Genomic DNA, 26,631 nt, shown 5'->3' with positions numbered 1-26,631 from the left:
ACAGCACTCTGGAGGACCCATTTAAAATGCATGTAGACCTATTTTAAAACACATTGAAGACTTTAAAAATATATTACACAAGCAAACAGAAGATCATTGGCAATTCTGCCTGTTGTGCTTCTGCCAGGTACTGGAATCAAACACTAAACTTGCAAAAGTTGCCAGCTGCCTGCACTTCCCAGTGTGATGTTCGTGGTCATCTTTATGGAAGAAGCAGTACCCATTGCTTGTCTTTGCTAACAGGATGGCATTTGTAGTGCCTGAAAGGCAATGAAATAATTTTTTAAATCTCCCATCAGGTCTATAAGAATATTTTTTTTTGAGAGCAGATTGGTGGTGCCAGTTTCAAGAGCAGTTATTTGTATTTAATAGCCCACCGCATTACAAACTCTGTGAAAAGCCTCAACAAACTCACAGAGCTCACAGTATAAGCCAGAGAAGTGAAAGCAAGAAAAGAATGAAGCATATATTACAAACTGACATGAAAAATCCTACTGCCGTTGCAATTGCCTGGAACAAAATGCTTCATACCACCCGTAGGAAAATGCAAATCAGCATCCAACATTTTCTGCCACCTTCACATTGTCTCAAATGCTCTCAGCGTATTCTTGCCTGGAACATTTGCCTCTGTCTTTTGCGTACATAGAAAAGCAGCACAAGACCCAGTTCCAGCCATCCTGTTCCTTCATGCAAAGCCTCAGTGTGTTTTTGGCTTAACTGATTGGCAATACTCACTGGCACAAAGCTGATCATGTGGAAATCTACCCTTCTTTTCCAAAGTTGCATTCCAGAAGCTGAGCAAGAACACTCCACTTTGTAAGGTGGGTGAGGTGGGGAGGGCACCCTCTGAGACATGGATACTGCACTTTGCAGCCAGAAAAATAACTTTAGTGCTTATTGATACCTGATTACTCCATGTTCACCAGCATCTAAAACCCTCTCCAAACCACAACTTTATTGCTCGGAAGTCAGCGTTTCAATATGTAAATACACAGCCCGATTTTTTTTGCCTCCAGACACAGTGATTTCATTGATGGACATTGGGTATTCCCATCGGCAGAGCTCAGCATCAGTGCTGCTGTGTGCAAGGGTGATCCACGGAGAAGAGACACAGCTATAAAATGGAGAAATGGTTCAAACACTACACAGCATGCCTCTCTCCTAAACAATCATACTGTACTTGGTTTCCCTCTCTCTTCTCAAAATTGCTGCCTTGGGGAGGTAAAGAATTACCATTGCCATAAACCATAATCAAGCTCAGATGTGCAAAGGGACAAATGAGGGCCTCGCTCAAATATCAAAGGGGTCTTAAACTGCCAAAACAGAACAAGAGAGAAATCCCGAGGGAATGAAAGATGTAATTTATGACTGACCTTCATTTTAACCGGGAAGTGCGTGCTCTTGAATGGCAATGCTCCTCTTAACGCATGTTTTGTTTTGTTTCAGCTCAATGGGAATTTTTGCTTCTGCACTATTGATCTAAACTCCCAGACAATGAGCCCAGGATGAGGAATCACATATGCATTCCAGAAACATTTTTCTGCGCTGAGCTCGTCTCAGCAGTGACAGTGCCCGGCTTTGTTGCCCTCTCTGCCACAGCGCTGCCTTCTGGGGCTCGCCTCTTCGTGTTTACATCACCGCTTGCCTAAATAACTCCACATGTTTTGCGTTCTCATGACCCAGTTGTCTGGGTTTGGGAGAAAAATGAGATAACTCTTCAAGGAGATTTTTGCTGCCACAGGAGCAGTTGATGTCTGGATGAGCTCTCAGTCATTCAAAGGCCAAGCATTACAAGAAAAACAGACACATCAAATATTTGCAGTCAAATATAAAACCACAGTGCCTCAGCTTTTCACGTGCTGCCTCCATTTTTACATTTTGCAGGGTAACATTTGACTGGGGAGTCTCTGCACTTCAAAAAAATTTAGTTTAAAATCTATTTCCAAACTTATCTTTGTAATGGACCCAAACTGCACACTGAACTTTGGAGAAATTCAGATCCACGTTTCCATCCATATTTTATGGCTCAATTCCAGCCATAGTTTAAAAATAAAGATGTTTAGCTGCTGTCAGCTGAAGTCAAGTGCTATATTCCCCCAGCTTCCCATGGGAGATGCTGTATTCAAGCAAGTATTCATTTCCATCATCTCAGAATTATGTTCCAAATTCCAGTTAAATAGTGTGATGGAAAAGCTTTTTTTCTAAAAGCTATTTTACATTTAACGTGAACTGCAGGGAACAACGGTGCTTAGCAGGTACAATGAAAAGGAGAGTTTGTCAGGAAAGCCCGTAGAGTTGTCCATTCTGAAAAAGCCTCTCACAAAGATGGTATCTATTAATAAAATAAACTTCTTGTTCTGATAATCAGAAAAATATAATCTGTCATAGGAGTCTGAACTCCTTCACAGTTTCCTCTGTCAGCCTTCCCTGTGAACAGCTCTCAGTACGTGTATGAAACTAACTTTGGAAAAACAGGTTTGATGCCTGATGCAAAACAAACTGATCTTTTAAATTGAGCTTTTTCAGGTAGAAAAACCTTTGGAGTTAATTGGATGGGAGTGTTTAGGTTATTTTTCATCACTGCAACATGTTGTTTTGCAACACAAAATATGTCCATTTACAGTAAATAGAGAGATGTCTGCAATAAATTAACTTCAGAGTTTCAGAAACACAGATGGTATTTCTTGCACTTTCCCAAAGGGCTACATTTGCTCTAGAAAAAGCAGAGATTTTAGCTATTCTGTTATTTTTAGGGGCTTGTGTATCCCAATTATTTCTACTTCGCTAAGAACAGATAAAATCTGCTTTACAGTTTATCTGCAATCAAGCGAGGAGATTAAATTATTTTGTCACTTGCAATATGTTTCTGCTGCCTCCAGCATTTAATGTTTTAAAAGTACATTTGTAAAGAAACTAATGCAGATAAGGTACCCCGAAAGGCGAGTCTTCACATTCAACACAATTTGGAGAGGAAAACATGCGCAGGGGTGTTGGGACCGAACAACCAACGCGTGACGCCGGTTTGCGAGTACCGTCCTTCCGGAGGCGCTTCCGCGGGGCAGCGCGGGCTGCGCGCCTGCTCCCGGCCGCCAGCAGGGGGCGCGACGCTCCCGCCGCGTTCCCGCCAGGCCCAGCGCTGCCACCCCCGCCCGGCACTGCTGCCCGTGTCGGCCCTTAGCCCGCCTGCCGGCAGCCCGACCCGCTGCGACAGCACCTGCACCACCACCCAGGCGGCTCCGGCACTTTCTTTTTCAAACAACTGCAGTGGAGTTTATGTTTTTTGTTTCACAGAATCACACAGAATCACAGAATGTTAGGGATTGGAAGGGACCTTGAAAGATCGTCCAGTCCAATCCCCCCACCGGAGCAGGAACACCCAGATGAGGTTACACAGGAAGGTGTCCAGGCGGGTCTGGAATGTCTCCGGAGTAGGAGATTCCACAACCTCACTGGGCAGCCTGTTCCAGTGCTCTGTCACCCTCACTGAGAAGAAGTTTCATCTCAAATTTAAGTGGAACCTCCTGTGTTCCATGGTTGTCACCGAGAAGAGCCTGGCTCCATCCTTGTGACACTCACCCTTTACATATTTATAAACATTAATGAGGTCACCCCTCAGTCTCCTCTTCTCCATACTAAAGAGTCCCAGCTCCCTCAGCCTTTCCTCACATGGGAGATGCTCCACTCCCTTAACCATCTTTGTTGCCCTGCGCTGGACTCTCTCCAGCAGTTCCCTGTCCTTCTGGAACTGAGGGGCCCAGAACCAGACACAATATTCCAGATGTGGTCTCACCAGGGCAGAGTAGAGGGGAAGGAGAACCTCTCTCGACCTTTGAACTTATGTTCATGAGCATCTTAAGCATTTTTGGATTTTTCACTCCTCATTATGTTGCAAGACGTTTAGCTGAGGACGCTGCAGTGGGGGCAGAAATTCTGTGTCCTTTAAGCAGAAGGAGTAAGTGAAGCATACAGCTTACAGTAGGGTTCGTGTTCAGCCCACCTCATTATAGACATCTAAGTGAGAGGGCTAACTTGGAAGCCGGCTTGTCTTTGCTTCCCTCTAGAGTCGATGGACAGATCTGGCATCTCCAAAGAGTGATTCAGCACACACAGCGATCGAAAACCTCCATGCAGGTAACGCCCCACGGGGCGGGGGAGTGGCACAGAATCAGACTTTGGGGGAAGTAAAATACGGCATATTTTTTTTTGTATATCCATAATTGTGATTCTCATTCAAACAGAACATTGTAAAATAAAAATCACTACTCTTTCATTTATCATGTTAAAGCACACAGAAGATGGCTTAAGGATGTAACTTGCCAGTGACCACCTGTTAAGAAGTGAGAGAAATATTCTTGTGGCAGTACTGTCATTGATTGGCTGGCAAAACCTGCATTTGGAGGAAGTCAGGGAGGAATTCAGGAATTCAGAAACCTCTCAAGCTACAAATTCTTCCTGAAAGTACACCCGGTTCTGCTCTCCTGAACTATACATTTCATTTAAGAATGTTTATAATAAGGAAAGGGTGACTTTGAGGAAAATATGAGGGCAGTGGCAACCTGTGCAAAATGCTCCTGCCTGGCAGAAGTAGCAGCACATCCCTCTCGCCCTGCAGATTCCTTTGCTGTCTGGGGTTCTTCTGGCCTTTCTGATTTGACACTTTCCTTGCTCTTTCGGGGATCAGAGCAAACACATTTTAAATGTTTGCCTTTTAGAATACTGCATATGCCTTTAAGATCACTCATGGCTGTAATCCTAAAGGTGTTCAGCAGCTCAATGGAATTGGTCCCTATTTCATGGGAGCTTTTAGAAGTCCTGATGAATGCCTACCTGCACGTGCAGGCACCTAAAATCCTTTTGCAGCCTAGTCCTTGCTTCAGCCACTTGCTGCTTCATTCCTCCAGCTGACTGATGACAGTGAAGGAGTGGGATTCAAATCAGGTTTTCAGTTTGCAGACAGCCTGACTGCAGTATCTTGTGTGTATTGCTCAAAGGACAGTCTTTCTACAGGTCCAGCATTTTTTTTACATTTGAGATTTTTCTACCTCTAATATTTTGTCTTTTCTGGTTCTATCCATAGGTATATTTGTTATTTCTTCCACTGAACAAACAAAAAGAACAACTTGGCTAACTCAGCATCATCATCAGCGTCATCATTGTCTGGCTTCCTCAAGGAGCTGTGTGACACCCCTCGAATCCTTATCAGCACCAAAGTCAGGGGACACAATGCAGTAATTTGGGTGGACAGGAGAGAGAAGGAGCAATCAGCAGAGCTGCTCAAACAAACCAGCAGCATCTCCCCCTTCCTTCCCTGATGCAGGAAGCCACGCAGCAGCAGCTGTGAGAACAGCTGCAAGAGCACAACCTACAGCTTACAGGGGCAGCTCATCAGGAGGTAAACACAATACTGATCATACCGAGCACATTAGGAAACATTTTATTTGTAGAGCTTACATTGCAGGTTTAGCTACAAGCACCATTGGGGGAGCCCACCAGAGGAGAGGAAATCATGGGCAAATGGCCACCGCACAGGCCCCGTTAGTCTGCACTCACATGCAAGTCCAACATGCCCAGAATATGCCAGACTTGCTGCATCTGTCCCTGGCACAGCCTCTGGCTACTGGGATGGTGAGTTCAACCACTGCCATGTGTTTGCTCTCAAGGCCTACAGAGGATTCACACGTAAGCTTTCTTGCAGGTTCAGTCTTTCCTCCTGCAGGCAGCACAGCTCTAGGGGGGGCGGGGGCTTCTGAGACACTCTGGTCCCAGCCTGGATTCCTCAGTGCCATGGCTGGTTTGGAACAATTGTTGCTCATGCAAATCTGAACATTGCTGTCCTTGGCAGAGATGTACATTGGAAGATATCATTCACCTGGCAGAGAGCTCTTCCTTCATATTTCATGTTTTCCGTAGTAGCTCATGCAGACACGAATTTTCTTCCCAAGGTAACTGTCAAGCAGTGCTATGTCCTCATCCTGTTGTCACAGATCTGCCCAATTGTGTCCTAGACGCATGAAATAGCCTCTTTACAGACTTTTGCAGCTAAGCCACAAACTTCCACCTCTGCTGTATCTCTCTTGCAAAACTGGATGGATCTCCTGCTCAGCAGCATGTGGTGTGTCAGGTAACAGAGCGGCCTGCTCTGCAGGAAGGGGCTGCGCTTGCTGCGGGGCCCATGCTCTGTCTGCCTGAGGGGTTCACACACCTTCCAGCTGTCACACAGAAGTTCCCTGCCCTGGGACCAAATGCATCCTATGTTGCAAACCTCATCTCTTGTGGTGTCAGATCTCACTGTGTCCCACCACAGAATAAATCTGGAGCAACAGTGTTATAGACGTGAACCCTGAGGCAGCCAGTTTCTTGTCTGATATTTACCTTCTGGTTAAGGTGTGCTCTGTGCCACCAGAAGGAGCCATGAGAAAAGGAAAGCAGAAGTTGGGCAAAATGGCAACGGGAATTTGAGGAGGAAGTCGTCACTATTTGCAGAACTTATTTTCTCTTCGTTCTTCACATCAGGAAAAACTATTACGGTGGCTAGGAAAGCGAAATATTTCTTTCTGTTTCTGAGCATGTAGAGCAGACTCCCCGCTGGCAAAGCTGCCCATCACATTTTGTTCAGTGTTATGTAGAGCCTGCAACAGTACATTGCACCAGGAACAGAACATGGTGTAGTGCAGGAGCCTGTGTAAGGGCCATGTGTTAGCTGAGTCCCACTTAGCTCCTGCTTTATGTAAGACCTGGTTTTGTTTTCAAAAAAGGCCAATTCCACCGGTATTTCATTTCCTTTTTTTACAAATGAGAAGTTTGGTGTTTAGAGGATGTGGCAAACTTCTGATGAAGAATGTTGTGATGATGAGCGGGACCATTAGGGAAATGACAAAGGTAGACAGAAAGAGGGGGACGTGTCTTCCCATGGCAGGGGTGGTGTCCCACCCTGCACCCTGCCAGGGAAGCAGGGGGGGTGAGAGGCTAAACCAGAACCTGGCTTCAGTGACCTGCCAGGACTCTGCATCTTCCCTGGCTGGTTATAAGGGCTCTTGTAGCTCAATGTGTAGCCATGCTGAAACAACTTTTGATGGAGCTCCAGCCTGTTCATGACAAATGAGGTCATGACAAATGTCAGCTCATGACAAGTACAGGTCTTTAATTTACTTGTTAACTTTGAAGCTAGTAGAAAAAACCTTCAAGGGATATTGGCAATTACCAAATTTCTATTAAAAGCATTTTACTTCTACAGGAACATCTTTGGAGAAGCAACAACTGAAAGGAAGAGGGTCTTCTCTTTTCATGATCATTTCTGTGCAATGGTAGTTTTCTTTCCGCTTGCATAATTTCCACCTAAACTTTGTTTTTTCTGTTCTTGTGGGATGAATCTGTGATGGTAAATATAGAAGATACCTAGGGGAACCTGAGGACACATGAAATGCCAAATCAGTTTCATATTTCACACTGAAGTCCTCCTTTAGCTCTTACTTGACAATGTTTCACAGCTATAAACCTGCCCGTCTCCACACCATAATAATCTCATTGTATACCTTTATGAATATTTTTCTTACTGACCAGAAGATAAAACCTTTCTTGGTATACTTTGCCACAGATCTAGAAAGGAAGAGAAACTTCACAAATTCTCATTTGAAAATTCCTTTTCCTGCTTGTCTATTAAAGACCAAAGGCACGAAGGTGCAAGAGCCCAACCTCCACCATTCAGAAGACCCAGAGAAGCTTTTGATGCCAGGAATCCCATGCAGAGGTGGACCTACTACTTTCAGTTACTTTCTATTCCCATTAGGTACTTTCAGGTTTGTCCTTTCACGAACAAAAAGACTCTCTGGGTCCTTCTTCCCAGAGACTGTTCAAAGGGGAATGAATGTTAAAATCTTTTTCAGAGAACTCTCTAAGTCTGGTGGTGGGAAATGTGGAGAGTTGCTACCTGCACCACTATCACGAGGTGGTCATGCCAGACTGGACATCCAGCCTGGAGCTTTGGCATGCAGTAGAGGACAACAGAGGTAAAGCTGGAGAGAAAGGCCTTGTTATTGTTGAGGCCAGAACTACTCAGTTTTGTTTGTGGTGGCGGAGAAGATGCTCAGGCACACTACCTGCAAGGCAGGACAACCTCAGTGGGAGAAGTCCAAGAAAAATCTCTACATGCCTGAAGTAAACCCTGAGATAATATGTGATACCTCATCCCAGAACAATTGCAAAAAGTCCTGTTTATGTGCCTGAGTTTATAGGCACCTGGGCATCATTTGTATCCAAACTTCTATTGCCACATTTGCCTATGGATACAGCCACCTTGCTGAGCTGAGCAGTTCTGTGTCTTCTTCCCATCTAAGAGAGCAGCAACCACAGTCACTTTTATTTCAAAATGGACCTTGTACTGTTTGTGTAACAGTGTAGAGGTTAGGGGTCTTGCTCTTGAAATAAGAGACCACTTTAATTCCCTTCTCAGATGAAAAGAATTGTATCAATCGTTTCAATGAACCTAAGTTAGTAGGCTACAAAATTATGTGGGAAGGGAGCAAAAAGTCCATCTCTCTTTTTGAAAGTAAGTCAGTGCAAGTCCGAGAGTGACATGGTTAGAAGGAGAGGAAACAAAATGGAGCCAGAGTCTGTAGCACACAAGTCAGGCACTTAGCTGCGAGTGTAATCTCAAACCAAGAGACATTTTTCTCATTAAAATATAAACAGGTCTTTGGCGACCAGAGTTCACAAACCCCTGATCTAAGAGGTGACTTTTCGCTGACTGTGCCCCCCTCCTGTTCCTTGTAGGCTCTGCAGCTGCAGTGCTGCAGCATGTCAAGTCCTCGAAGCCCATTGTAACTCAGTTTCAAGAACTGATAATCAAAATTTTCGGGTTACTAAAAGCCAAGGCTGACGCCAGGTGTAAAACGAACAAATAGAGTTTCTAAGTCACATTGGCATTCATTTGCAACTTTCAAATATTACAAATAAAATGCCTGAGAACTACAAAGACTGCAATTAAGGGCGAAAAATCAAAATGACTCTTTATGGGGAAAATACTTATAACCTCCTTCATGGATCACTGTTGCATATCTAGAATTTGGATGGTGTATTTCCTGTAAAAGACATATTGACTTTCTCAATGAGAAATTCTCTCCCAAACCCTATCTTCGCAGCAGCAGCACCAGCATTCTTAAGCCGCTCCATTAGTTCTCAATCATGTGCTACTGATGAGTATGGAAAAGAGAAAAGAAGGGCACCACAGGCTTTCATCTTTTTTAGTCCCTGCCTGACTTCATAAAACTCTGAGTCCCTTCAGACCTTATCCTTCCTGGGAGCCTCAGGGCACTTCTAAAAGACTTTACAATCCTCTCTTTGAACTCCTGCAATCATCTGTGCTTTGTTTTCTTTTAAAAATGGCAAGTGGGAAATGAGTTGTTCTGATTTCCCTTTGCTTGTTGTTTCTGTGGGAGGAGGCCCCTTTTCAGAGAGGTGCAAAGTACCAGCTCCAAAATTCCCACTGCCTCTAATGGAGTGGAAGGGCTGAGATCCAGGCAACCCTTTGAACATGCAGGATGCTCTCTGTGAGGCTATATAATGCAACATTCACTACTGATACTGCTCAGAACAGCAGGTCTGCTTTTCAAACACAGGCTTTTGAAGTATGAGGTATACAGGTAATGTAGTAATAACACTGCCTGCCTGCTATGTGCTCCGAAATCCTCAATTGCAGTTAGCATGTGTCTTGAAAAATTGATTCTAGCTGAGACGGGATGTCGGATAAGGGACAAGTTGCTCTGGCACTGTGAGTCAGAGGCTCATTTATTCTTTATCTGTGGCAGTGTGAGCACAGACAACAAAAACTATATCTATGACAGCTCCCTTACTGACGTGCCAGGATTATTGTACTGCCTGTAAAGTCACAGGAAAGAAACTCTCCAGGTTTCTTTTTCAAACAGACATGTTTGAACCAAGACATTCCTTCTTCTTGTAGCTGCCAGTTCCTGAGCACAGGATTCAATGTTTTTCTTGTACTTGCTATAAAATGCCTAATCAAAGCCTTCCCTGCTTCCCTGTTATAGCTGTTTCATTATTTATTATGGTAAAAGAATGAATTACTGAACTTCAGCCTTGGCAGATAAGTGAAATGGGAATGAACTTTCAGCTCTTTGGTTTCAGAAGGTGAGTAAATCTCTGGTGGAGTTTGCACACATGGTTGGAATAGTTCCCCTCGTTTACACTGGCACAGCTCCACCGACTGCTGCTGCGCTGCCCCGATTCACACTTCCAGCAGCAGGGAGTTAGAAACTCAGCAGTCTGAGACAGCCGTGACTTTTTCATATTGCTTGTCCAGTTTACCTTTTAAAACAGAAAATTTAAATTCATATCTGAAGGAAAAAAAAAAAGAAAGATTTTCCTCTTCTGGGTTATTATGGGGGACCTGACCAGAGAGAGAGAAGGAGCTGTAAGTGATGCACTGAGGTTGACCCTGGAAGAAGGGGAGGTTAAATAACAATATAAATATCCATTGGCTCTTGAACCAAGTCACACACAGCATTTCTTGTATATAATTCTCTTACATGGTGCCCTGGCAGTAAGGAGCTCCGTTCATCCTGACTTCCCTAGGAAATGTAGCGTGTATGTTCACAACATCTGCCTGTCGCGTCTCCTCCCCAGCCTTCCTCCTGCCACCCGCCATTTGTCCACTTACTGGCGTGTGACAGAGCAAGTCCAGAAGTGAGACCTGGCAGTTGTACATGGGTGGAACGTGTGCCTGGCGTCCCCAGAGAGCAGAGCAAAGGCACCATGCCTGCAGGGGAGGGGGCTCAGTCCCCCCAGCTGCAGATGGGCAGCAGCCTCTGCCCTGCTGCAGGGACCCCCGGCAGCCCAGGGATGCCGCAGGAAGGAGCGATGGCACCGGGATGCAGGAAGGAACTGGGAGGGTAAGCGAGACGTGGGAGAGAACTCTGTAGGAAACTGGTCTCCGTGAGCTTCAATGAACACAGCAGTTGAGCCTGACACGAGACAGGCGCTAAACTAAGGGAAGTCCTTTAAAGAAGCAGATGTGTTCTTTCCAAAGTACTTGCTGGTAAAATAAATTAAGCCAGTTAAATTAAGCTTCCATGTTGGCATCCAGCAATATCGCTTAGCCTGATTTACCAGTCTGCTTAACAGCAGTAGGTAATGTAGAACTAGCATTTTATAATCTAGGATGGTTGATTTTAGTGTCATTTGACAAACTGTACACTGATCTCCACTTTTAAAAAACAGGGAATGCAAAGGTGTCTGCTCGCCTTTGGAAAAGGAAATAAATATTAACTTATCTGCACAATGTGTAAGCGGATCTAGCCCTGTTGCAGGAAACTCATTAATTTTGCATGGAAAATAAATAAGCCAGGAGAGAAAAGGATGGGTGGGATTTTAACTTCCTCTGTTTCCGCAAATCATTATTTTATATGAACTAGTGCATGCCAAAAGTTTTTAAGAGGAAAATTGCTGCAAAGGACAAAAAAGTTTGTTGAATCTTTTAAAAGCTTTTCAGTGGAGGGACAATTTAGGGTGGTGTTGGGAAAACTCACCTGTTAAATGCTGCTGATAATTCCCACTATTAGACCGTATTTTCCATTGCTGATGCCATTGTCAGACTTGAGCCGCCAGGACTCACATTTTCCACAGCAGGTGTCCGCCTAAGGCTGGATACGTGTGACGCATGTGTATGTGGATCAAGAATTGTCTCAGACTGAGTGTATAAAAATTTCAGCCAAAATCGTTTTGCTCTTCAACAAGAAAAAATGTGCTGTTTCCCTCACATTACAAAGAATGGCAGCCTCTTCTTCAGACAGTCCCAAAGGCCCCGTACTTTGGAGGAAAAGCATGACATTTGGCAGGAGGAGTGCTTTAGCTACTCTGGAAATCCAGCTCAGTCTGCCTGACTTACAGACCTGAGCAAGATCAGTTTGGTCTTGATAGAGCTTCACATCTTGGTGTTTCAAAGATCCCACCTTCAGTGATTCTGTGCTCGTCTGCTGGGGCTGACCAAGGTGCTTCTCTTCAGCCCATTTCTCCTTTGCCCCTTTGGATCCTGCTGCTGGTCTGGGGCAACCCACAAGAACTGGTCACCCAAGGAAGGGACAAGCTGGAGAGGGAGAGAAGAAAGGAGAGCAGTGTCAAGAGTGACAGAGACAGAGCAGTGACAGAGACCGTGGGACAAGCAAGGAAGGTTGAGATGAGAAGCCAAAGCTGGTGATGTAGCAGAGCTGATGCAAGATCGGGATAGAGCAAAAGAGACACAGGCTGGGAGAAAGGCATCAGAGGGTCTGTGGCCGCTGTGCCCACAGTCAATGACCAACACATGTGCCACAAGATAAGATAGTGGCAAGTTTTGTTTGCTGATGGGGAAAAGGTAACTGGTCACTGACAGCACTTTCAGAATTACACAGTTTTGAGACTGGCAGAAAGTATAATTCAAGCTAATTTTCAGCCATGGAAAGGTTGGGCTTTCAAGCTATAGCCATACAAAAAAATTATAAGAATTGGGAAATTGTTGATTGGCCCTTATGTTCCATAAAAGTATGGCTCTATACCTGGAAACAGCCACTACTGGTGTTCTTACTCTTTCTTCATGGGTGAGAGATACTGTTGCTCAATGCCTTGAAAATTCAAACACTCACCGAGATGTCTTTATGTGGCTTTAAATGTTGGCCTTTGTCAGACAGACAACTGTGACCAGGGTAGCCAGCCCTTCCACAATCATCCGTTTATCAGTCAACACCTTTCCAGCATTCTAGATCCACTCTTGCAGCATTTGCAGAATGAGGAACTGAGGAGAACACTGTGCACACTGAGTGACTACCACTTCTCTCTCTGAGCCCAGCAGTTTAGGCTCTGATCACTAAAGCAGCTTAAAACTGAGTAATTTGTATGGCGTTCACCAAGCCTACCCTGCCAAGATGCAGCTCTTTCTTCAGATTAATCCCTAACCTTTGGCAGTCTGGAATTGTTAATAGTAGCAAATTCTAACAGCAAAATATCACTATAAATATTCTTCATTCAGGTTTTATGACATCCAGACCACTATGTCCTAAAGATGCCAAAAGCCACTTGTCAAAATCCAGAGTTAGATTTCTAGAAAGGCATAAGGCTTAGAAAACCAAGCAGTTTTAGAATATTTATGAGAAACAGGAACTTTTAGTTTAAGGTAAGGATTAAATTAGTGAGAATGCGATTTATGGTCACAGGATGAGTGCACCACTAATTCAGACAGATGTGTTCTTGATAAGAATACAGACTGGAAAAGCAAATGAGAACAAGTGTGAAAGAGATGCAGACAGCCTTAGGTAACTGCAGGAACATTTGCAATCAAATTAAAATAGCAAATGGCGTATGAACCTGACAGCTTTTTTACAGGAGAGCAGGCATGGTGTAGTCGAATTGCTGATTTGGATGGCAAGCACACAAAATTCAAATCTGATTCCGTAAACTTCTGGCAGATAACTTGGGAGACAGGAGTGAGGTTCCAGGTGTGCAGCTTGGGGAACACTGGGACAGTGCAGGACAGAAAGGAAAGGAGGGCGCCCATGTCATATTTAATGGCCCATTGAGGGGTTGGACTAGATGACCTTTGAAGGTTCCTTCCAACCCAAACTATTCTGTGATTCTATGATCTCTGCTTTCATACTGGACAAAAATACGGCCATAGTACAACACTCTCTGCACTAAGGATCTGTACTGTGATTTCTCTGTTTTCCATCCATGTAAAATTCTGATGGAAGCTTTTATGATGGTTTGAGTGCTGACAGACATTGCTCCCCTGAACAGATTCACTGACATCTAATAATAGCTGAGCTCTTGTATTTTTTTGGTGTGGGGTTGCCAATTTTGATTTATTTCCTTTATCAGCCACCTGCTTTCACAAATTGAACTTACTTCTGAGTAAACTCAGACTTATCTTTGGGACCTGTGTCAACTCTGGTCAGAACTTGCTAACAAATCCAAGAATTATTGGGAAGACACAGACATCTAAGCCTTGATTCTTTAGAAACTAAACATGAAGGAAAGAAAACTATAAAGACACGGAAAAGGAAACAAACTAGACACTAGAAAACCTTATAATATTTTGTATGTAATGAGAAATTGAATCTGGTTAATCCAAGCACATCAAAGGCTAAAAGTCATTAGGATATCTTCAGAAGTCTCCGCAAAATCCTCCTCCTCCACTCAGCCATTTCAAAAGCTTCAACACAGAGGAGGTTCTGCGGCTGCAGAGCGCAGCCATTCCACATACTACTGCACTCTGCAATAATTTTCTGCATGGAGATGGGAATGGAACTGCAAGAGGTAGTTTTGAAGTCCAAAGTAATGCAACCAGTGAATCCTGGCTGCAGCGGAGCCTCTGTCTGAAAACCCAGCAACTTGCAGCTGTTTCTGACACCAATGGATCATTACTAGCGCCTACTTTGATGAAAGCCACGTACCCAAATACCACACCAACAGCTGGTGTAAAGTCACAGGCTTGGAATTTGCAAAACTGTTTGCAAAAAGGAGTCTTCTCAATGGTGAATATACAACATGAGCATGTAATGTTATCTGGATGTAGTTCAAATTAAGTGATATGGTTTTGTTGTACGAGCTATTTTGGGGTAGGAAAGAAGTTACTTACCTAGCCAGCTGGATATGACTACATCAGAATTAAGTTTTCTGTCTTTAATTGAGAAGGTAAAAAATGGACTGAAATGAACTATAAGTTTTTGATCTCTATCTTGGGGATCTCTGTGAACAATACATGATAAATGTACAGTGCCGAGACCCACAACAGAGGAACTGGAACTGTTACTCAAGGGTGCAAAACTCTTTGATTCAGGCCTAAGTGTCTCCATATTTATTAAAGTTGGCTGGGGGCAATTGAGAATTCAGGACAAGAAATAATACATATTTCTGATCATGTTGATATATGCCTGAAGAAGAAATTACTACTCTCAGAACAAAACCAGGTAACTAAAAGTTATGCTTTGTGACTCCAGAATTTGAAAAAAAAATAAAAAATCAAATGGCATCTAATTAATGTCTATATGATTGCTTTCATGTATTTTCTCAGGGGTAAGATGTTTATAACCACACACATAAGCAAGAAAAGGACCTAAGGGAACACAAACAAACCCCCACCACCCAGCACCTTAACTGCAGCATCTGCAAGCCAGCAATCATGGAATACTAGATGAAGTGCTTAAGGCTAGGAAGGCTGATAATGAGATTTCTTTTAAGTTCACAGTGCTGCACATTAAAGAGGCACTGCCAACCCGATTCTGAGAGGAAAAACATTACATAGCACACACAAGCTGTTTCGGTTTTTATAGGAAAGCCTTGGCTGATGTCTAGAAAGACAAACAGGTTTAGTAAGTAGCATACTTGATCCACAAGTTTTCCCTCAATATTTTTGCATTTTACTTGCCTACTTCGTAACACTCCAGTTCTGATGCTCTCTCTGGCAAGTGTCCCAGAGAGGAGAGTGGTTCTGAGCTCCCACCAGATCAGTGCAAAAAGCGGGATCTCCCCAATATAGTATCTTAAGCAGAATATATTAGAGGCCATCTGCACACACCGTGACACTGGCGGCATGCAAAGTGCTGTCACATGTGCAGCATCAACAACCCAGAAACAGAGAGTTCCACCTCTCGCTCTCTGGTCTGTTCCATAAGAGAAACCACCATATTAGTTGCTGCAAGACCGTATCTGGTCTTTCCAGAATTACATGTGAATTATCAAGTTGAAGAAAAGTCTGGTCAACTTGCTTTAAGTCTACCTTTCAATCTTTTTTTTATAAAACCAAGTAATATTTTACTGGTGCATCATTGTTACGTAGAGGACTGTAACTTTCCTTATAAAACAGTGGACACGTAGTCTTATCTTAACATAGCTGCTTCCAGGAGTTCCTTTGCAAAAATGTCCTTTAAGCCTTTCTGTCAGGCTTTTGTATTCTAAATGGCAGTGAAGAAGTAACGCTGGCATGCTCCAGCTGCCTGCATGGACAAGTCAAAATTAACTTTCCTGCTTTTCCTATCTCCAGTAATTTTTTCTCAACACCCCCCAGGATGATAAAGAATGTGAGCTGACAAACAGGTAGAGCACATAAATGTATCTGTATTCAGAAAAACATACATTCAAACAATATTGATGTTGCACAACTAGTCATTAAAACTTGGCAAAGCCGATTTTGTACTTTTAACTTTTAGCATAGTTTTTTCTTACAACATTGCATATTTGTTTTTCAGTCTTGGTGTGGGTATGGATCAGTTTTTGAACCAAAAGCATCTGTTGTCTGCCAGACCCTTGTTCCCATTGTTTCTGAAAGTGAATGACACAGCTGATTGCATGAAGAAACAGGATTGCTTTACAAGTAAAATAGCAGAATGCTGTCCCTGGAGGCGTGGAGTCTGCTCTGCTTCTGTTAGACACTTGCAGCAGGGGAGTTCTTATTGTGTTAGTCTTTAATTTCATATCCCTCATTTTGGGTGCTGACTTGATAACCCAGAATTTGATTTGCAGACACACTCAGGTAGCTGTAGCCAAGGATGCAGAAACGGTGCTTTGGACATACAAGGTGATACATAGCACTAGGTTCTACCAGGAAAAAGGAGATCTTAAGAATCACAAACTGAAATTAAGGGATACTTTTAACCTAGCTTAATATGCATGTTTGACAATGTAATTCTGTAATTGCTACAGAAACTGGATAAGAAACATTAGCACTGTCCGTCTGTCTCCACACCAGCCTGACATGGCAGGAACCATCCTGGCACGCCCTGGTCAGGTCTCATGAGTGACATTTTGTCAGATTTCCTGCTGAACAAAACATCGGCACCATCACAGTCACTAAGTATGTCAAAAAGGGCTGTCAAGAGAACAAGAAACGTGTAGCTGACTTCAGCTCAAAGTAACCCTGTGTACCATCTGACATACTTGTCATCCTCCCTCAAGGAGTATCAATGGCAACTGGGGTGTTACTCTGCAGTAAACATTTTCATGAAGCTGTGGGCCACAAATCCACCCCTAGAGTTCCAAAAGAGTGATTCCCACAAGGCTTTATGTTAGCACCAGCCTTATTGAATGTATTTGTTCATGGTCTACAAAACACCACATACAAGAGACTTTTAAATGCTGATGGTATCAGTATCTGGTTGATCTTAAATGACAGTAGACTGGCTCAACCCGAAAGGTGACATGTTGCTGCAGACAGTAATGAAGATCAGCATCAGGGATGCCAAAGGCTGTGTGTCTTAATAACCTTCTGCACACAGAAAACCTGGAGACAGCTGGAGTTTTTGTTAAACACAATCCGGAGTAAGAGGATCAGCCAAGCCTGAGCACTCAGTCATGGCCATATGCATTGGTCAGAGGAGGAAGATTAGGAACTATTTCCAAACTAAGCACAAGAGTCTACCCAAGAAAGCAACGCTAAGCATAATAACCATTATCTGCTGCTCATTTGATCAGTGCTGTGGCCTGTGACACATTTCAGTCACAGCAAATTTCACCATTTTTATTTTGCCATGATTATTATTATTGGTAGATTAAAATCGATAAAAGCCATGTTGTTACTCAAGATGGCCAAGCCTTCTCTGCCTAATATCTGGCATCAGAATGCAGACAACAGCCTGACCACCAAATTGTGGCAGAGAACAAGTAAAAATCACACTGATCTAGAGGATCCACCCTGGAAAAGATGCACACGTAGCAGGTGACTTCATCAACTTGCCATGCCAGCGACAGTGACACTTCCAGAAACTCCCTCTGTCAGCAAACCTTCCCGCCGTGGACTCCCGTGTCCCCGCCAGAGCTGGTGGAGCGGACACAGCGTGGTGCCTGTGCCGTCGAATGGTGCCGAGAGGAGCCACAGCAGCTGACCCCATGCAAGTGGTGCTAGGGTGGATCCTCTGCTCAGGCCGGGCAGCTGCTCATGTCCGGGGCTCTCTCTTCTCAGACACTTCTCTGCACTTACAGACCTTTGACAATAAGAAGATAATTTGGCTACTTTTTGTTTTGTTGCAACTGTTGGCTCTGTTTTGTTCACCAACATTCATTAAAAACGACTCCTCAAACTCCCAACTGAGCCTACACTCCACCTCTCCCTGCTCAGGTGAGCTGAACTCCCCCCTGACTCCTCAGCCAAGCTCTCTCCCATCTGGGACTGCTCAACCCTAATACCCTTGTTCTGGATCTTCAGTCTCCACCAGCTGTCATTTCCTTTGGTGGCTTCAAAACAGTATTCCTGTCCTGCCAGCCCTGACCTCTCTGCAAGTCCCGGTTTTCATCCTACATGCTCTTACTTCCAGTACAGTCTGTTGGATCTCCACATCAAGGCCTTAGATCTGGCTCTTGCTCTGTCAGCCTCTGCATCAGATATCTGCTTCCTTCACATTGCCTCAATGCCAGCAGAGAGGCCACTGAAAGTGCAGGAAAGTGTCCCTGCGCTCCATTCGCTGCTTGGCTCTGGCTCAGCATGTAGCAGCTGGAAACAACCATTATTGGGAAATTCTGTCTCCATCATGTAATCCTGGGCTGCAGCGTGTAGTGGCTTGTACAGAGAGTGTGTGCCCAGGCTGGGAGCAGAGAGGGGTTCGAGAGCCTTATTTGAACTGTGGGAATGATGCACAAACAACAGGACTGTAACTACGACAGGCATAAGCTTCCTCCGGGATCATCTTAACCCTTAAGCAGCAGTGTATCCAGAAACTGAGATTTAAAATACCCTAACATTTGGCCGAATGAGAGTAGATTTTCTTTGGTGCAGTAAAAAGCATGTGAGAAAGGACTCCCTTGCTCAATTGCAGATCAAACTTTCTCCATAAAAAAGTGATTTATTTTTTTTCCCTATTGAAAAAAAAAAAAAAAGAGCATACCCTTCCTACATTTAATTTCAGACTAAACACTTTGGTTAATATTTTCGCTGGGCAAGAAACAGCCACATGATGCAGACAATTGTTACAGACTTTTCCAGTCTGAATCAGTGTAGACTAGCACAAAGAACTGAAAGCTGGCTCTTGTGTTGGACATGTCAAACCCTGTGTAACAGGCTGTATGGGCTCTTTAAAAACTCGGCAGAGCTGCTCACCCTACCTTGTGCATGTGTTGGGAATCAGCTGAAGTGCTGATTCCCAGCAAGCAGATTTAAATAGGTTTCCAGCTTAGGGAGAGAAATGGATGTTTGCCTCTTAGGGGAGCTGTTTCTTCCTCCCGCCTCTCCCTTATGTGTGTGCATATTTGCACAAAAAAAAAGAGAACAAAACAGGGATAAAAGTACTCTCCAGGTGGAAAAGACCATTCCCCTATAGAGGCAGAACAGCACTTTTGGCAAGCCTGAATGGTACTAGAACTTAAGTGAGTTGAAAATAAAAGATTGATAATGAGATTTTGCACTAGATTTTCTGGCTTGTGCTGGCAGGCAGCAAACACAGCCAGCTTGCTTACAATTCATCCTAGATGAGCTAGCCAAAAATAGAAACCGAAGAACCACAGTGTGTTATCCAGTCTAGAGAAGTAAAGAAGTTAACTTGGAAAGACCATCACTCAGACAAAATGCCAGGTCTGAGCTGCAGACACTTGCCTTTCTCTCATTCATGTTAAGAAGGAACTGATGTTCCATTTGCAGAAAGAGCAGAGCTCCTAATTCAGCCTTCTCCAGAGCTGTCACGAGGAAAGCGTGAAGAAGGAGTACGGCATTCATCAGCTCTGGTCAGACTTATGGTCCCTATTTCTGCTGATCCTGAGTGGCTCACAGTCATATTGGGTCTTTCAGAGGTAGGAGCTTGTGCCTGAGTAGAGAGGAGAAGCTCTGGGAAGGCTGAGAAGCAACAACTGTTTCACCCAGGAGGGAAGAACAGGTTTGTCAGTGGATTTATGCAGCGGACATCTGCAATCCAGTTCTTCCTGGATGTGAGCTTTGCTGCAGCCTGAGCTGCAACTCTGCTTGTACTTAGGATGAGGTAAATCTGAGGCTATATCACACCACTGCCTGCAAGGCCTTTGCCTGTGCTTGAGTCATCCAGATACAATGAATGAGCACAGATGCCAACTAAGGTGTCTGGCATGTGTCAGGAAGCTCTAAAGCTTGTGCTGTTGCTAAAGACTAACTGCAACATACCTGGGTGCAATCCTGATATTAAAGGTAGGCTTGACCACACCTTGCTAGGTGTAAGAGGAAGGTGTAGATCTTGCTAGGTCCTGGAGGAAAATTTGTATTAATTTCTGGTGTCTTTCCTGTTACATGGAGGAGTACGTGGCTCTCCATTTTTGTCAGGCAACCCTAGTAAACATTAGTTTAACAATCTGATAGAGAAGGAGTATGCTTAACAATGACTGATAACAGTTGGACTGATAATGAGCATCTTATCAGTAACAGGCACTCATTTTTCAGCCTAGAAAGATCCTCTCTACTGCTCACTAAACGCAACAGTGGTGGTGGTGCATCTCAGACATTATGGCTGCTGTGACTGTGTTTAATTAGAGAAACGTCCACAGGGCTGACAATGTTTGTCTGTTCTGGGCTACCATCTCCCCAGTTCTGACATTGCCCAGTTTGCAGACACATACACAAGACATTTGCGAATTGGGAGGGCAAGGCTATCTCCAAAGCAGACCTCTTTCCCCTAGAATAGACTGCCAGAGGCACTCAGCATCAGTTACCGCCTTTTCCTGTTTGAATAGTCTCACTGATTTATTAGAAAAGTTTTAAATCCAGAACATGCCACAAGTGTAAGCCAGTTTGTGAAAAAAATACATCTGTCTCCTTCTTCATTATCAGGTGATGTACTTTGGTGAGATTATAGTTGCGTATTTCCTGTTAATCTTGGTGTTGTGTCTGTACCTGAACAGTTGCCTCTTTTCTAATGCATTTGCTGAAGATTAAACTCAGTACTTGTGACTGTACATGATGCTACCTTAAGATGCTGCCAAAGGGTGATCTGTTTTCCATTCTACAGCCACGCACTGCCCCAAGGGAAAGGAGCAGCGGGTTGTGCCTTTTGCCATGGCTCCGGTTTGCACAGGTGTTCTGCACTCTGCTTCCCGGCTGCAGGCGGGGATTAGACAGGGTTTAGGAGAGAAAATGTAGGGAAATGAGATCAGGCAATCAGACAGCAAACTGAAATGAAATGATAGCTGCTGATCCAGCCAAGTTCTATCCTTCATACTTCTGTCTGCCATTCAAGAACACGGGAGACTGGAGGATCACACTCACCAGTTTCTGACTGATCTGAGCATCAGCGTTCTCCTTAGTCTGTGAGTGGAAGACTAAAAAGTTCATGCAGGATCATGTTCACAAAGCAGCACGTTCTTGGCTTGCAGCCACATCCAAATTCTTTAATAACAGTAGTTTTCTGTAACTGGCAGGAAAGATAAAGAAAGTAGTGACATTTTAACTGTCTTGTGATGTGAACAGTTCACCCTCCCAGGAGTTCAGCAAAATAAAGTGGAAGCCTAATTAGGGATGATACATCCTATACTTCACATTCATTATGTTTTTAATTCTTTCACAACTCCCCCAGTAATCCTCAAATTGATTTGTAAGAAACTTTAACATCAGCATTTAACTCACAAGTACACCTTCGTGTACAAGTATTGCAAACACTAATTTTTAGTCCTTAGTTTCAACTGTATGTGTTTTTCTTCTCTTCAAGCACTGTATTAAAATACAATATGAATATTAAGAAGCAGAAAGGATATGTCTGCTTTTGGTTCAGTGTAGTTTGGTGGTGGTAGGTGGCTTAGCTAAGCAAATCCAAACCATTAAACAAGATTAAATAAGATATCAGTAGGTGTGCCAGGGATCAGGAGGTGGCAGCAAAACTCTGAGGTGTTTGATGTCTGCATGTCAATAATGAAATAGTTTTAACTGCAAACCAGAATTAATAAATCATTAACATGCGAGATTCTAGAAATAAAAACAAGGAATCGTCAGACGCTGATTATACAGTGAGGAATTGTATTAAAAACCTTTTAATTACATGGGGTGGAGAACCGCCACCATTAAAACCTGAAATACCATTCATAATTAATATAATCAGCTTTTCAGAACAGGAAGACTTCAAGTCAGAGAAGGCTGCAACAGAACTTCTCAAGTGGGATGGAGGAGCATCAACGGCTGTATTGCAAAGTTCAGCAAGTTGGACTGTAGCCTGGTGACTGGACGAGTTTATATATATATATATATATGTATGTCTCAGTAGCATGAAACTGGATAAAAGAGCATAAAAACTACAGAACAGCTTATGTGTTATGGTTTGGAAGCAAGATAATGAGGAAGACATGCAGGAAAGAATTCAAAAGAAAACAGAATTTGAAATATCAATCTAACAAGTAAATTGTTGTGTGACAAGTAGTTGTATTTCTGCTCAATCAACTTTATTTAGTTTCTATTTAGTAAGTGAGAAGTTGGTGGTACGAATGGCAGAAAGGATATATGTGTGGTTTGCAGTAAGGAAAACCATAAGACTGAGCAAGAAGAGCGAGAGATATTTGGTGAAGGGATAAATTTGAGCTTGGTTATTTATCAAAACTGTTTGAATATTCAAAATAGCTTATGCACAGCAAAACCAGCCATGGCATGGCCTCTACATTGACCATGTAGAGGAATAAAAAGGTAAGACCTGAAGATGTCTGTCTACATCATGTATGCACCTTTACGATAGCTGGATCCTGAGAACAATTTCTCATGTACCAGAAAATCGTAAAGGTGATCTCACAGAAAAATTATGAGAACTCTATAGACAACAGAAGTTTATAAGCTGAAGGGAAAAAACCTCATGTATTTTGAGATTTTTATAAACATAATGAAAGAAGAAATACAGAATTACCTTAAATGCAGCTAGAAAATTTCAGAAAGTGCTAAGGGGGGCTCACAGACAGATTGCTCATGAACATCAAAATGTCACAAGCGCTGTTTCCTCAGGAAAACAACCTAAACCGATGAAAAATAATCTTTGACATTTTAGTATTTATTCATATTAATGTATTCAAGCTCCGTGTGCCCTACACAAACATGACAGATTTCTACTGTATCAGTCAGAAATCTGGAGTCTCTAGAATACTCCTTTGCTTTAACAAACTAGGATTTTACTACAGGTTGCATCTGTAATAGCAAGACCAGGCAAACAATGTGTACACATGAATGTGCATGTTCTTCCAATAAAATCACTTGCGTAATTCATCTACTGTGCCTAGATGTACTTAAGAGTTTTGCTGAACAACAAGTTTCAGAAGGTTTTGTAATTATAATAGGAAAAAGGGAGAAAACAAAATAAATATGATTTTAATAAATGAATCAATTTTTACATATTTTCCAGTATCCTCAGATTGCAATGACTGAAACAGCTTTTTCTCCAGTTCCACTTCCATTCAGCCAGTCCCTTGTGTCGGCCACAAGCCTGTCTGCTGGAACACTATGGAGATGAAACAGTAACACAAAAAACCCCGGCAAGCATCAGAAAAAAAATCTATGACTATTTATTTCACTTGCACCAACAATGCTGGAATTTGAGACAGAAAAATGAATAATAATGATTGTACCCATATCAGACTAAAATCAAGAAAATAAAAAAACGGAGGCAGCTGTTGTAAATATTTTGGGAGGCATTCAAATATATGTGTTTGGAAAAAAAAAATCCCAGTTCTCTAGGGAATTTTCTAAATAAGCAAGTCTGGTAAACTCTTCTGTAAATGTAATGTGATACGAGCTGCCTGCCAAAATCCAGAGAACACAGCTCGACTGCTCTGAACAGAGTGGGAGACACCTGAGATGGTTCTGTTAAATTATGCAAGAATCTCAGTTATGCACAGGAAAAGTGTCAGTGTCAGGAGGTGAAGAACACCAAAGCAGTTTCTACACATACACAACTAAACATATTTAAAGCAGTTCTCAAATTGTCCCAAAGGGCTGGCCATGGTTTGAAGAGAAACTGGCTCGGTTTCATTCCTCATTAGCAATCACGCAACAACTTTGTGCCAGATAGAGCAATTGCCTGCATGGAAAAATAACTTTAGGAAAGCATTTAATATGTTTTAGCTGCTACGTAGCAACAACCTAGCAACTGAAGAGAGATGTGTCAACACATTGTGATCGGATAGATCTTCAGAGGCAACCAGGAAGATCCTGTGGGCCCACAGGGGTGTGCTGATGTGGTACCAGCTGAGATGTCTTCCTGCTGCTGCATCCTCCGAGAGAGGTGTAGGATGCTGCTTTTGCAGGTGTCCAACAATGCCAGCAAAAGAGAAAAAAAACTCCCAACCACATCAGTCATGTTTAAAGTATTTTGGGGACTAGTGCGTCACATCAGCTTCTTAAGTGTAATTTCTTCCAGTCCCTTTTCACCAGAGAAACCCCTCAGAGGAAATTAAAGGGAGAAGGACATCTGACCTACCTGAATGTAACTCTCCAGCCGTCTTTTGCTAGTCTGGCTCTTAGACTATCAGACTCAAATTGATTTAATGGCATTGGCATACTTAGTTCTCAATGAAAGTCATGCTGGACCATGTCCTCTGGAGATGGTTGTCTGCTTGGGGTTTGGAAAAGGCACCAGCCTGTGGAAAGTTCTTCATTCTCTCCATTTCATCTCATCTGCTGCCACACAGGAGTGTTCAGCTTACAGGAGTTGCTGTGTTTTCAGTTTGTGGAGAATACGCTCCTTTTCAAAACCAATGGAGGGCTCAACTCACTCTTGCCAATCCCGACAATAGGAAAAGAAGGGTAATACTTGGATGGGTACAATAGCAATTCATCTTTCTGGCTGGAAGCCTTGTTTTGGAGTTCCGTTGCTTAGTATCTGTCAGCACTTTCATCCTGGGGAACTGAAGCTTCCCCTACAACAGCCTGGCCTCAACTAAAAGTTGGCATATAAAGTATCAGAAGTCGGAGTGTTTTTTTCTAATTAATTTTGCAAATGAGGTTAAGGCTTAAGATATTAAAAGTAGTTGGGTGGTACTCAGCATAAAAAGAAGATTATTAGCTTGACATTTGCTTACTCTTGTGAGATATTTTAAAGAGAAGTGAGATGAATATTTAAAATATTATCTCAAAAAATGAAAAAAAAAAATCTATTAATCCAGAAACTGGGCAACCTTTTGAGGTGTCTAGCACCTCTAGGCATTGTAATTACTGTCTTTGAGAATAATTTGTTCAAAAACTAACCACATACATTCAACTAGTTTCCTTTCTGGAATGTTTCAGCTGCTGATGGATCACAAAAGGAAGGATCACAGCCCAAGTCTTTGAAGATATGAAGGAAGTAATAGTTAATGATTTGCTGATCTAAACCAAAAATGACTGACAACACAATGAAATAATGTGATCCTGCAGTGTGCCAAAAATGTTTTAAGTTGAACAGGAACAAATGTCAGAGAAGTTTGAAGGAGATTAGTTGTGATATACACTACACAACTATATGTGTCTGTTAATAAAAGATCTGCCCCAAGAAATTGCAAGAAAACGAATAGTCTCCTGTAACTGCTTATTTATCTCAAAAAGTTTTTGTTACAATTAAACACTTCACTCGAAATGCTACTTGAAGACAATGCAGAAAATCCCCACTAAGTACAGGAGAATTAAAGCTGTCCAAAACCACCTGTAATGACATATTTTGAGATTAGCTGAGAACCAATATCAACAGAGGCTGGTATAGATCAGGGTTGCACTTCTGCAATCTGACTGTCCCGTGCACTGAACACTGGGTTTTGTGGACATCAGACAGCACTGCTGCTGCAAACACATGTAGTTATAATACCAGAGCTTTCCTTCACTTGGAGAACACTGGAAGAATCCTTGGTGTATCTTATTATGTGAAAAATAATCCTATTAAGAGTAGATTAATTTAATGAATAAAGTCTCATCTTCTCACGCACAAGTCGGCTGTCGCCTGCTCTGGTGCAGCCTCCCAGCCCTGTCCAACCCCCAGCCCCTACCGACGGTTGCCCCGCCGCTCTCCTGAGCTCACCCCAGACAAATCTGAGATCATCATTCTCTGTGTGTGGCCTCGGAGCTCCGTACAGCAGGAGGCCAGAACCCACTGCTGAATGCACCGCTCCCGCTGCCCCCCGGACCAACACAGTGTCCACCGGGACGCATAGCATCAGCAGGTCCCACGTCAGTGTGGGCCGAGGAGGGCCCAGACCGCAGGAGAGCCACGCATGGGGCAGCCTGGCCCGTCCCCCGGGCGGGACTCTTGCCACGCGGCGTGACGCGCTACCGCAGCGGGCACCGGCGGGTCTCCTGCCCCTGGGCTCCCGCCGCACACTCCCGCGGACTCCCCGAGCCCCAGTTCTTGCCACGCTGCGAAATTCCGCAGCTTCCAATTGCGGGAAGACAAAACCACGCAGGCGCACGAGGGGCCCAGCAGCGCGAAAGCCACGGACCCGCCGGACTCGCCACCCCGGGGACAGCGAGCACAGCACAGCCCCGCAGCCGCCCGGCGCCCCGCCACCTGGCGTCATGCGACCCCCGCGAGGCGGGCCGCCGCCTTCCCCCGCGGCCAATCGGCGCTCCGCTTTGCGCGGTCCTCCCGCCTGTAGCCAATGGGGCGCGAGCCGTTCCTTGGCGTATGTCTGTGCACGGGGCGGGGGGCGGGCCCGGGCTGGGCGAGTGGCCGTTGGGCCCCGCACGCCGCGGAGCCCCGCCCCGGTAGGACG

General features: G+C 43.7%; 1 long non-coding RNA gene across 1 annotated transcript; it reads right to left on the bottom strand.

The window, feature by feature from the left end:
* Nucleotides 1-5,411: 5,411 nt before the first annotated feature.
* Nucleotides 5,412-12,163, bottom strand: LOC139827289 (uncharacterized). The gene is made up of 2 exons (XR_011737766.1): nt 11,541-12,163; nt 5,412-7,405 (listed from the first exon to the last, which is right to left on the bottom strand). It is a non-coding gene; the product is annotated as an uncharacterized lncRNA (long non-coding RNA).
* Between the last annotated feature and the right edge of the window lie 14,468 nt (nt 12,164-26,631).

Source organism: Patagioenas fasciata, chromosome 2 (genome assembly GCF_037038585.1).
Source record: "Patagioenas fasciata isolate bPatFas1 chromosome 2, bPatFas1.hap1, whole genome shotgun sequence".
Lineage (NCBI taxonomy): Eukaryota > Metazoa > Chordata > Aves > Columbiformes > Columbidae > Patagioenas > Patagioenas fasciata.
The sequence above is the reverse complement of the archived record's forward strand: the minus strand, read 5'-3'. Positions and strand labels throughout refer to the sequence as shown.